This window comes from Pristiophorus japonicus, chromosome 3, assembly GCF_044704955.1.
Source record: "Pristiophorus japonicus isolate sPriJap1 chromosome 3, sPriJap1.hap1, whole genome shotgun sequence".
NCBI lineage: Eukaryota > Metazoa > Chordata > Chondrichthyes > Pristiophoridae > Pristiophorus > Pristiophorus japonicus.
In genome coordinates, this window is record NC_091979.1 from 250,340,305 (window position 1) to 250,352,820 (window position 12,516).

At 42.0% G+C, this 12,516-nt stretch overlaps 1 protein-coding gene across 16 annotated transcripts in view; it reads left to right on the forward strand.

Moving 5' to 3' along the window:
- The window catches only part of add3a (adducin 3 (gamma) a), a 341,424-nt gene that overhangs the window by 123,242 nt on the left and 205,666 nt on the right, over positions 1–12,516 (forward strand). For 12 of the 16 annotated variants that reach the window (XM_070876511.1, XM_070876521.1, XM_070876514.1 and 9 more), the window contains one exon: positions 1,137–1,187. The exons of the other annotated variants lie outside the window; for them this stretch is intronic. The gene's annotated coding sequence lies outside the window, so the exon portion shown is untranslated. The remainder of the gene's footprint in view (positions 1–1,136; positions 1,188–12,516) is intronic. 16 annotated transcript variants of the gene reach the window in all.

A 12,516-nucleotide genomic window follows, 5' to 3' on the forward strand; every position in this document is an offset into this window, starting at 1 on the left:
ACTCCACTATATATCCCTAGCATGAAAAATACAAACTTATTTTTGCCTGTACAATTATTCCAACAGCTTTCCTGCACCCATGACTTTCTTTCACTCGGCCTAAAACCCTACCGTCTGCTTCAATCTCAGATCATCTTCACTTTTTGCCATTCAATACATGTACAGTATGTGTTAGTTTTTGGGACCATATACATATTCAAACTAAATGTTTGTTAATGTTGCTTAGATGAGCACTCTCAAAATAAATTAGATATAATCTGAAAGAAGGGGAAAGAGAAAAAAGGCAATACACAGGGAAAGTGAAAATGAATGAATAGATGGATTGAAAAAAAAGAGAATGTGAAGGAGGTATGTATAGTGGACAAGAGAAGAGAGGGAAAAATTAAGTGCGAAACCAGAGAGCAGTTTGGTGTGAAAGTTATAGAGAAAAGATTAGAGTAGGAGAGAAGTGGGGGAAATGCTACAGGGAGACATCATGGGAGGCAGATGGTCAAAAATAACGTTACGAATAGCAGCATTCAAACTTTGCAGTAATTACCCCTGTACTATGGAATCTGTTCTACAGCACCAAAACCTCTGGCTGTATTTTCGGAACTGATTCAAGGGCATAAAGATTTTTGTTGACAATTTTATATTCTGTTATGGGTAGATTTGAGAAAAGGCAATTGAGTCTTGTGAATAAAATAATATGCTTTGAAATTGCTTCAAGTTGTAATTATTTTTTGATTGATTGCTTTAAATCTGTACCAGGAGTTTAGGTTCTGTATTTTATGCCCCAAATTTGTACTTGGCAGATATCTCTTCCTAGAGGATTCTTCTGTGGTATTCTTGGTCCTGATGCCTGTGTTAAAAAATACTATACTGTAGGCAGACTGGCCGTGGCCGTATGAGGGGAGGAACTGTCAGACTGCGAATGAATCCCTGAAAGAAAGGTCTTTCCATTATTACAAAGATCTCTTTGCCGACGCCCCAAAGCTTTCTGACAATCCCTTCACACAAGAAAAAAAATTATCTGTTAAAATTTGGACTTTGATGATGCATAAAACATCCAAGGAAAGCTCTGGTTGCTCTTTACTATAAACACACTATTTAAATTGAGAGTTTTGGAAGTTACTAATTCACTGTTTTTATCACAGGTGAACAAAGATTGTGAAAACTGGATGAAACTGATTTAATTTCATATAAAGGTATGCAAATTAATCATTTTTCACTGGATGTTGGAGGTGATTTTTTTTCCTCCAAACTTTCACTTTGACTTGTGTTGGAGCTCGATCTAAAAAGTGGTGGTAGTGCTCAATTGCTTGCCCAATTGACTGTTATTGCATGTGAATGGCTGTACAGTGAGCGTTGTAGTTGTTGTACTGAATCGTAACATCATGTATCATTTCAACTTCACATTTGAAGATAATCTCTTGAATGGTCCATGTTTACATATTTAGACAGTTAGTTGTATTTTTTCTCTAGCCAGATACTGACTTGTTTACTGGTAGTGATCTGTTGAAATGAATGTATTAATAAATAAGTTTCATATTAAAGTTTTGTCATTTTTTTCCTCCTCCAAGTTCACCCTTTCAGATCCTGAAATGTGGTCACCAAGCTTATTTAGTACATAAGTGTCAATAAGCTGTAGGAAAAATCACTGTGGTTATACATTTTAATATGTGACATTCTTCCTGGTGACTGACCTATAGCCACCTACTTCACCTGTCTGTTGAATATTTCTGCAAGTTCAACCCAAATTGGAGGAATAAAATCTAGAATTGCACTGAACAATATTCAACAGTATAAGTGAACTTAAGATACAGCATCGCATTTCACTGAAATTGTAGTGACAATGGGGTCAAGTTTCGGGCTGCACCTAGAACGGCGAAGCCCCGACCTGGACGCCCGTTTTTCGCGCCTAAAAGTGCAACAGAAAAATACCTCTTAATTCTCCGGATCCTTGCTGGTCCCTGGGAGCTTGGCGCAGCGCGCATACAGCAGCGGGGGGGCGGAGCCACAGAGTCACGCCGATTCTGCAAGTGGAGGGGGCGGGGCTAAGTTAAATGAGGCAACATCGTGCCAGCAGTCCTGCGCGTGCGCATTAGGCCAGAAACATTGACACTAAAGGGACTTAAAGAAAAGTGTTGATTTGTCTCGTGAACCTCTGGAAAGGCTTGGGATTGAATTTTGGTGATTTTTTTTGTGTCTGAAGGAGTGCTTTTAGCAGCACTGTTGAATAGATCACTTGGTGTTGACAATGTCGCACCCATTCTGCAAATTTAAGTTTCAAACTGGCTATCTGGCTGCCTCTCCCTGTCCCTGGCCGAATGGCCTCAGTCTCCTTCGCAGCTCGAAGGCTGCTTGCTGTGTCTTCGACCGCCATCAGCCACTGCCGCCGCCCCATCCCGTGGCCGAATGGCCTCAGCTTCCCTCGTAGCTCGAAGACTGCTTGCTGTGTCTTCGGCTGCCGTCGAGCCACTGACGCCGCCCCTGTCTCCAACATGGATGGAAGGCCTGCCTGAAGCACCGCAGCTCGAAGGCTGCTGCTGCTTCACACAGGTAGGAATATTCAATATTTTGTCTTTGCTTTGTTTATAATTTTTTAGTCAGGATGGCTCTTTACTTGTATAAGTGAGACTGTTGAATGTTTGTAGAATTTAATTACTTCCTTCCCCCCGCCCCCCCCCCCCCCCAGTTCCCTACGCCTGATTTATAACCTACGCCTGATTTGTAAAGTTTAGGCAAGGTTTTTCTGAATGTACAAAAATCTACACTTACTCCATTCTAAGTTAGGTTGGAGTAAGTTTTCACTGCCTAAACTTTCAAAACAGGCGTAAGTGGCCGGACAAGCCCCCTTTTGGAAAAAAAATCTGTTCCAAAATGAAACTGTTCTAACTGACTAGAACTGACGCAAACTAAATGCCGAGAATTGTAATTCCTAAGATACTGCATTCTAAACCAGTTGCTCCAAAAAAATAGGAGCAACTCAGGCCGAAACTTGACCCCAACACAACTTATTTTTCCTTACTATCCTCTCCCAAAAAAATCATTTTTCTGCCACCTCAAAAAAAACTGCTGCCTCGTGCTGGGTATCAATTTGGATCACAGCACTGGGGCTATTCACGTCTAAGATTAGATGGTGAGTGCCAGAAGGCTATTTGAAGTTCTATCTGATGTATGCACATTGTCCAACGTTCGATCAGGAGTAGAAACGCTGGCTGATTTCCCACCCCGCCCGCCTGTTCGCCCACTCTCCCAAGCCCAAGGGCTCTGAGGCCAATTTTAGCATGCCAAATGTTTTACTGCCTGAGATCAACATATTCGACATAGGCCAAAGGTTTAATTTTAAACCTTCCTAGTTTGTAGATTCAGTACTATACTGTGCAGCGCAGTTACCATTTGAGCCACCAGAAACCGCCCCCCCCACCCCCATCTCATTTTTCCTTGTGAAAAATGAAAATCCATAACTGTATATATGCTGAAAATAATTTACTTACAGGGTACATTTAATTTTATCCCTCTTCTCCTCCCTTTGTCTTTTTCCTCTAGTACACAACTATATATAGATGTACAAAATCCATGTTACATTTAATTTTGGTGCAGAGACAAATTACGGCATTTAGTGGATTAAGATGGACTTTATTGTATTTTGTGGTTTCAAACAGTTAACAATGTTTGCAGGCTTTTCTGTAGCATTGGAAGCTGTAAATCAAAAATAACTGTAGCTTTAATGTGCCCAGAGTATCCTTTAATGATGGTCAGTCGTTAAGGGAGCTATCACATTCTATTAACTCCAACCACTTGGAGTCCAGTAGCTGAATTAGATGAACATGAACTAGAAATCAGATGATACAGCTATTCTCAACTGAAATCAATGACCATGGTCTCCGCAATTTTTAATTGGATTAAATTGTTACACAAACACAGTTTATATTGCTCCCATCTTGGATGCAACTATCACCTGCAGTTTGAAATATTACAGTATTTTGTATGGATTAATGCAAAAATAATTTTATTTCAAAAATTTCATGGATGTTATTTTAACAGTTCACTTTTGTGCTGCTACTTTTGTTTAATTTCCTTCGTATATATCGCACAAATGATCCATCACGGGTTTTCCTAAATTAATACACTATTTATTGAAAAGCATTTTACTATCTTTCTTGGATCAAACAACAGGACCATTGACTGATTTCTTGAATCTCTGTATTTAAATCAAGTATGGACATTTTTTTTTAAAAAGGAGAAACTTAATTTCATACATCCTGGAGTTGTTGCTCCCGGTTACTTGCGTTATATTAACTGTTCTTTACACCAGCAAAAATACTGAGGAAAATGTTTTATTCTTTTGAGAATGATGCTGCTGATTACAATCTTCAAAAAAAGAGCTTGCCTTAACTATACACACATGGACCGCGATTTTTCATACCGAGGCGGGTGACTTCGGGTGCAAGCTGGAACCTCGCTCCTGGTTGCAACCCGCTCTGTCCAAGTGATGTTACGTGGCTGGGGCTTGTTAAGCCTGCTCTGCTAGGTTCCCGGCCAATTAAAAGGAAGCGATTCTGATGATGTCATTTGATGACACGCCATCAGCAGGTTTCCTTAAGGGGACCATGCCCACATTCATTTTGACAGTTCTGTCAGTGTTCTGCAGCATTGAGGTGCTGCAAACACCAACAAGCACGACACAAAGGTGCACGGCTCCACCCAAGCTCTCCTATCACTCCCTCCAACGGCTTAGGGAGGGAGTCACAACACGCAGGGAGGTTCTCTTCTTGGCCAATTGGCAGAAGAGACCTCCTCAGGACACCAATGCAGCCTGGTTGCACATTCTACTGGAGGGCACAAACAGGGATGTTGTCAGGAGGACCTGGCTGCAGTGGTACAAACCTTTCAATGATCTCTGTATCACGAAATGTTACTGCAAAGCCACACTCAATCTCATCCTGCTATGCCACTCATCACATCCCCATCACTCTGCCTTCCCTACCCTACTCCTGCACATCCTTACTCACACCAACTTAGCTTGCACCTCCACCCATCCCTCTCTCTCTATCTACATTATCACATCCACAGCTCACTAGCCAACCCTCATGCTCGCCCTCATCCTTGTCCAATCATATCAACTAACGACACACAAGGGTAGGCACTTGTGTGTTATCGCCAATGTTTATGTAAAGTTTCTGCTAATATGTTGTCAAACATTGAAACCTTTATTTTCAACACTTTGTCTTGGACAGATCTGTGTCACCGTTCGAAGTGGCTTAGTGAGTTGCAGTGAATGGTGAAACATAACGTACATTGTAGGGATGCTTTATGGTCTTGGTGTGGGATGGTAGCGAACCTGGTGCATCATGTGACAGCCAGGGTGTTGTACAGCGTCAAGTTAAGTAAATCTGGCCAAGTTGAGGCCATCCCTGGCCTCCCGGGCAGCAATGTGGTCAAGTGCTGATGCCCTGTGTCCTGTGCAGCATTAGATGATTGCGGAGAAGGTTGGCACTGTTGTTGGTTATGCTGGTGTGCCTAGTGATGTTGGTGTCAGGGCTGATCGTGCTGAGATTCTGAGGACCAAGGTGAGTATTTTTTCAAGGACACCGATGCTGATGAAATAGATGGCAGCTGAAGTTGAGATGACAGAAGGGATCTGTCAATGGTGAGAGAGGTTGCTTCAAGGAGGTGACATTGGATAGAGAGTTTACTGCAAACACTTCAAACCTCCATAAAGCTGAAAAGTGTATTCCAAATCCTGAAGGCTCCAGCTTCTAAGATTGGAAATTGAACAGCTATGAAATGGTAGTTTTTATACCACTTTTGCAGCTGTCAACTCTTCAAACCGATCCAGAGTTATTGAGAACCCAATACACTTACTTGACGTGATCCCCAAGGGATGGAAACCTCGTTAAAAAAAACTTGGAAAAATCGTTAAGACCTGGTAAAATGCTGCTTAAATAGCTTTCAGCAGCTTCTTCACTGTCTCAATGACATGTCGCTTAGTGCTGGGTCTGCAAACCGCAGGCAGAGCCGGCACTTGATAAATGTGCTTCCTAGTGTGTTGCTAATGCAGAACAGGAAGGTCTGAGATTTGATCCATTCTCATTGAGTTAGCTGATCTTTATCATGGAGGCATTATGGGCCACAAGAATGGTGGTTCGTTGGGAAATGGGATGGAGATTGGAGAGGAGAGGGAAGGGGAGAGGAGGAATCTTCTCTTGATCCATGTTTAATGACTTCTATTGCATTGTATGCATGCATGAACACCAGGTGAGGGCTGGAGCATTCTAGTGTCTTGTTTTTACTCTAGTGCTTCCAAGCTGGACCCACATAGTTGTCCATTTCCTTCAAAATGAATGTCGCTACTCTGTGGTGTACATAGCACCTCATCAGAATACATCACCAGTGCAAGCAGTACAACCTAAAATGTTACAGACAGACAAAACATGACATTAAAACTAAAATTCTTTCCAGCAGGGAGGAGCTATCTGTTCAGTCCATTTAAAAAAAACATTTGAGTAAATGTTATGTGTCAGAAGTCTCTAAATATTTTCTCAATTTCTTTGCGATCTCTTAGATTGGCGGTGGCTGAAATTCTTGGCAATCTACAACAGTCTACTGATAATCCAAAATTGAATGATCTAATAATTTGAATTAAGTGATTTCAAACTACATGAATGTTTTTATTACAATGCTGCATCCAAAGCTAACCCTGACTCCGGCAGCAGTGCTGTAATATAAATGATGTGGCACACACGTACCTCCAGCAGTACACCGCTTCACCTCGGGAGTTGTATTTTTTTTCTTGAATGGGCTGCCATTTTGTTCTGGCTTTTTGCAGGTTTATTCAAATTTTTTAAAATGTTGCAATTGCAACTTTTAAACAGTTCCATTTGTAATCTTGCATACATCATTGAACAGATTCAGCTGGATGTGGTTCTGAACTAAAGTCACAACAGAGCAGCAGTATGTTTTATGTAATTTATTTTAAAAAGCTACTTTCCTTCCCTTCCACTCCTCTCCATTGCATTTTTTCTAGTAAACAGTAGGATGGTTATTAATACGTAAAAATACTTTTCCCAATTGTGAGTGGAAAAAACTTTTGTGTAGTTAAAATGAAGTCTTCTGGGTGTGGGCTAGAGTTTCCAGCTCTGCTTGGACATATTCCTGGCGGCTTGACAATGTGATATTCACGTGATATTCAATTGCTGCAAGTTGCAAATGTTGTTGCACGTGCCTTTATAAAGATTGGGTTCCCCGTAGTTGAGTGTCTTTGCTCATAGTTTCTTCTTAAGCCAGTACTTAGGTTGATATTTCTGGTGGCGGGGCGACCAACCATGGGGAAATTCGAGCATGAATTGAATGGCTGGTTGGTTGAAACCCAAAATGGATAGCACCACAAGCACGTGGAAGATGGCCAGGATGGTGCAGGACAGGAATGGTGGGTCGCAGGCATGAATCCCACATACTAAATTACTTCTCTCCTGGAGTGTCGGCAGCTGTGCTTAGAAGATCAATAATCACCCATCGTGGAAGATTGCCAAGCTGTCCAGGAGGGTTAGGAACCCTAAGTTACTACAGTGACAGAGAGATGAATCCATTTTTTATCCATTAATTCCTTTAACACTTTTTTATATTCCTCCCCAATTTGAAGATAATTGGAGCGAAAGTGCGGAGGACGAGTAGGTATGTAACCTCTGGCCTAATTACACGCAGTGCACAAAGATGGGTTTCCCTACCTTCCAGGCGCTCTTGGTTATCGCCCTCTCTCTCTCCGCAGCAGTCTGTACAAGAGAGAGAGACAGAGACACAAACCGAGAGACATACACTGACACAGAAAGCACAAGAGAGACAGCAAAACATGTGATGAAATGGAGCAAAGAAAAAAGTAAGTAGCGAATGCAGGAGGTGAGATAGCAGACATTGCATGGGGCTACAGGGATGGAGGTGGGGCAGTATGTGGAGAAAAGTATGTGGCTCGCTCGTCTGCAACAAACTGGTATCTGAATGTCTCTAGCATCAACGATAGTATGTCCCCAGCATCAAAGATAGTATGTGTCCAGCATCAAGGATAATAAAAGACATGCTAGTCTTCCATACCCAGTATAGCAAGGAGCTGAGAGATTTTTAGGCAGTGGAGTGACGGGCCAGGGAGTGTTTTGCTGATTGTCTGCAAGCAAAGTCAGCCAAGCGAATGCACATTCACGTGCACATTCACAAACTGCACATGCAAGAACTTTTTCTCCTGGGTTGACCGCAGCAGTGCCGAGGAGATCAGTCACCCATTCTAGGAGTCTCCTGGGCAAGCCAGCAGAGTTGTAAAATAGTGTCAGTTTTCAACCCAGAGCAGTTCATAGTTGCTATCAGTAAGTGAAATGGTTACTTTGAAACTTGTTCTTGTTTAGATTAAATCATAACTGTCCACAACTAGATGTTGAAGGGGTGTCTGTGTGCTGGGATTTTGCTGTACAAGAGGCACTGGCGATTACCTCCCAGAGTTGATCTTGCACCTTTTGGCTTTCGTACACTTGGGGATTCCAATCATCAACTTGACTCAATGTCATGTTGTTGCTTTTGACTCTGTATGAGTTTGAAACTTATCACATTCATGTGAAATAAATGACGGCATGGTTATAAATGGAACTTGTTTGGAACCTTTGTTTCCTTTGAGGGGGTGGGCAGGGGGGTGGAGAAATTCTTAAATAAATTAACCTAAAAAAGCATCTGGTAATTCCTGTAGTTGTAGAAATGTTGTATTTAGTTGTTTTGACTAACTGCTGTATGAGAAGCCTTAATATGACTTGTGTTTATTTGTTTTGGTTATCGGTATTTAGTTTCTATTGCACAGCAAGGCTAACCATTCTGTCATCAAACTCGTGCCTTTTATCACAGTTTCAGGCATATCCTGTGGGACATGTGTGAAGCGGTCTGCTGTTTACCATCAGTGGCTCTTGAAAGATTTCTATTGTATTTGCACCACACTAAACTATTTTCTCTTGTATGCAGAAATGCAGCATAGAGTTCCTGGATCCATGCCTAAATTACACCGCAAATGAGTAAGATTTAGTTCTGAGATGTTAGAAGTAACTCTATAGTTAATGGACTGTTGACTTCTAGTATAATTCAGTGCTGAAGACCGACTCCTTTTGAGTTACTTTTATACTGCACTGTTATACTAATATATATTTTATATCAATAACCTATTGAAGATTATTCCAGTGTGTGGGGATGCTGACATTCTCCATGCCTTCAAGAGAGAGCTGGACTGGTTCTTGATCAGGGCAGAGATCGCATCATATAGTACATGGGGAGAGAAGACCAGGTCTAGTATTCTGGTGAAAGAGGGATTACAGGAAGGAGAATAATTGAAACCGGACATACAGATATAATTCAGTCTCCATTTTAAATCATACGTTCTGTCCATACTTTTATATAACACTGATAAAACTGACAGCAATTTGGGAAGTAGCAAAGTAAGGTTGGTGGCAGCATAGCAGTTTCATAGGGTTATGAGCTGGGAGATATAAAAGAGCTGCATATAGTGTGCTTATAGTGAAGGGTGTAATTAGACTCTAACAAGTTTACATAGGCAGTTTCCATTATACATGTGAACATAGGAAAAGTTAACACAAGAAGTGTGAGCAAACACAAGATTTGTAATATACTGTCAATTTACAGTAGTGTTCTTCATGGTCAAAAAAAATGTGTTTCTCATAATTATCTCCATTTATGTCTCGCTCCCTGCTTATATCTCGTCTTGTTTGTCTTATCTCCCTCTGTCTTTGCCATCAGTTCTTCTGTGATTAAATCTGCATCTTCCTCTTCCCCTCCCCCACCTCCATCTATGTCTATCTGTCTCTCTTGACTTTCTCTTACATAACTCTTTATCAAAGAGCAAATAAGTGATTCCCATTTTAAACAGCTAACTTACTTTATTTAGTGTCTGGCATCTGTACCTTGCAGCTCAAGAATTTCTGTTAGTAGTGAAATGTTGCAATCTGTTTTTCGGTGTTCTTCAGTCTAGGGCTATGCTAGATCGGGCGAGGGAGGGGCAAGAAGGGAGGGAGGCAGGGCTGCACTGGACTGGGAATTGAGATTGCAACAAAGTGGCTTGGGAGAGTGTGAAGAGCAACTGTCATGGCAGCTGAATGGGAACTGATTTGTATACGTTTCCTCTGCCCACCTGGGGCTCGCTTGCCGTATAGGAGTTCCGAGTAGAGCGCTTGCTTTGGGAATCTTGTGTCATGCATGCGAAGAATTTGGCCCGGCCCGTCCAACGGAGCTGGTCAAGTGTGGTCAATGCTTCGTGCTGGGGATGTTGGCCTGATCGAGGATGCTAATGTTGCTGCATCTGTCCTCCTAAGGGATTTGCAAGATCTTGCGGAGACATTGTTGGTGGGATTCCCAGGCCAAAGACCGCCCTAAGTGGAGGAAGTGCATCCGGGAAGGCACTGAGCACCTCGAGTCTCATCGCCGAGAGCATGCAGAAAACAAGTGCAGGCAGCGGAAGGAGCGTGCGGCAAACCAGACTTCCCACCCACCCTTTCCTTCAACGACTGTTTGTCTCACTTGTGACAGAGACTGTGGCTCTCGTATTGGACTGTTCAGTCACCTAAGAACTCACTTTGAGTGGAAGCAAGTCTTCCTCGATTTCGAAGGACTGCCTATGATGATGATGATGATGATGATTTTGTATAATAGTTTTTACAGAACATGATCTGTTGAATGTGGTTAGTGAGATGGCCATTCATTCATGCATGTATAAGCCGAAACAATGAATGTTAACATGCTATTTAATTGTGGAAGGTGTTGTAACCAAGCCTAATTTTCTTTCCACCGAATATATATCAGGACGGGTCATTGGAACACAATCAGGGTGGGCTCCTGATTGTGTTCCAATGGCCCGTCCTGGAAGGTGTATATGTTAGGTGGAAAGAAAATCAGGCTTAGCTACAACACCCTCCACAATTAAATAGCATGTTAACACTCATTGTTTCGGCTTATACATGCATAAATGAATGGCTCTCACTAACCACATTCAACAGATTACTTTCCACTCCAGAGCCGAGAGGTTGCAAGGCCAATTGCAGTATCGCAACTGCTGTCCTAGCTCAGATTTGCTAACTTGCCATACAGAAAAACAAAGCTTGAACTTTCATGGCTTGGACCTGGAGATCACAAGACAGTTGCAGTTGAGGAAGTCCATTCAGCCCATCTACTCCACCCACCCAAAGATCCTAAAGTCTCCCCATTCTCCCACAATTGTTTATTAAAGATTCCAGGGTTTTAGCCTCCACTACCTGATCACTTTGTGCAATGAAGAATTTCCTGACATCAGTCCTAAATTTACTGTTTCCTATTTGAATTTGTTCCCTTGTTCTACTCTTGCTATTTAACTTAAAATAGTATTCTGACTTTGCCTTTTCCCTTCCCTTAACCAACCTGTTTACCTCCATAAGATCATCCCTTAGACGTGTACATTCCAAACTTTAATTTCTCCAGTCTTTCCTGATTTACCTTGGACACTAGAGATCAGCTTTGTGATTTTTCTCTGCATTGCCTCCGGTACTTGAATGTGTCTCAGCAACCAGAACTGGTGTAGCACGTGAGTTGCAATCTGACCAGAGCATACTGCAGTTTGGCCACGACTTTCTCTGACTTGTATTTTACTGTTCTAAGTAGTTTGGCTATGTCGTTCAACATTTTATTGGCTTTGTTGATTGCTCTGTATTGATTTATTGCCCATCTCTAGTTGCTCTGAGAACATTTTTGTGGGCCTTTTTAATTTACTACATGCCTTGTGGTGCTGGTGCTTTTCCATTGAGTAGTCAGTATTTTCTACCTGTCGGCCAATTTGTGACCCATTCCCATGGTCTCTTGCAAGTCCCCTATTTTAATCGTTCCACCATTGGTGGTCGTACTTTCAGCTGCCTAGGCATTTAACTCTAGGATCCCCTCGCTATCTCTAGGATCCCCTCGCTATCTCTCTCTATCTTAAGATACTCCTTAAAATCTACCTCTTTGACCAAGCTTTTGGCCATCTATCCTAATGTTTCCTTATGTGGCTTGATGTCAAATTTTGTTTGATGACGCTCTTGCGAAGGGCCTTGGGATGTTTGCTCTTTTAATCCCAAATTCTGTGTTTAATTGCTATCTGTGTGAAACTTTGTGAAATGCCTTTTGGAAGTATAGGTACACCATATCGTAGTACTCTCCACAGTCCTCTTGCATCATCACATCTTCCAAGAAATCGAGGAAGTTGGTAAGGCAGGAGGTTTCTCTACTGAATTTATTTTGTCCTTGAAAATTCTGCGTTCCTCCAATTCTGGCCTCTTGTACATTCATCATTTCTTTAAGCCCCACTGTTGGCGGCCGTGCCTTCTGCTGCTAGACCCCAAGTTCTAGAATTCCCTCGCTAAACTCTGCCTCTTTACATCACTCTCTTTAAGACGCTTCTTAAAACCTACCTCTGTGACCAAGCTTTTTGTCATCTGCCCTAATATCTCCTTATGTGACTCAGTGTCAGCTTTAGATTGATACTGC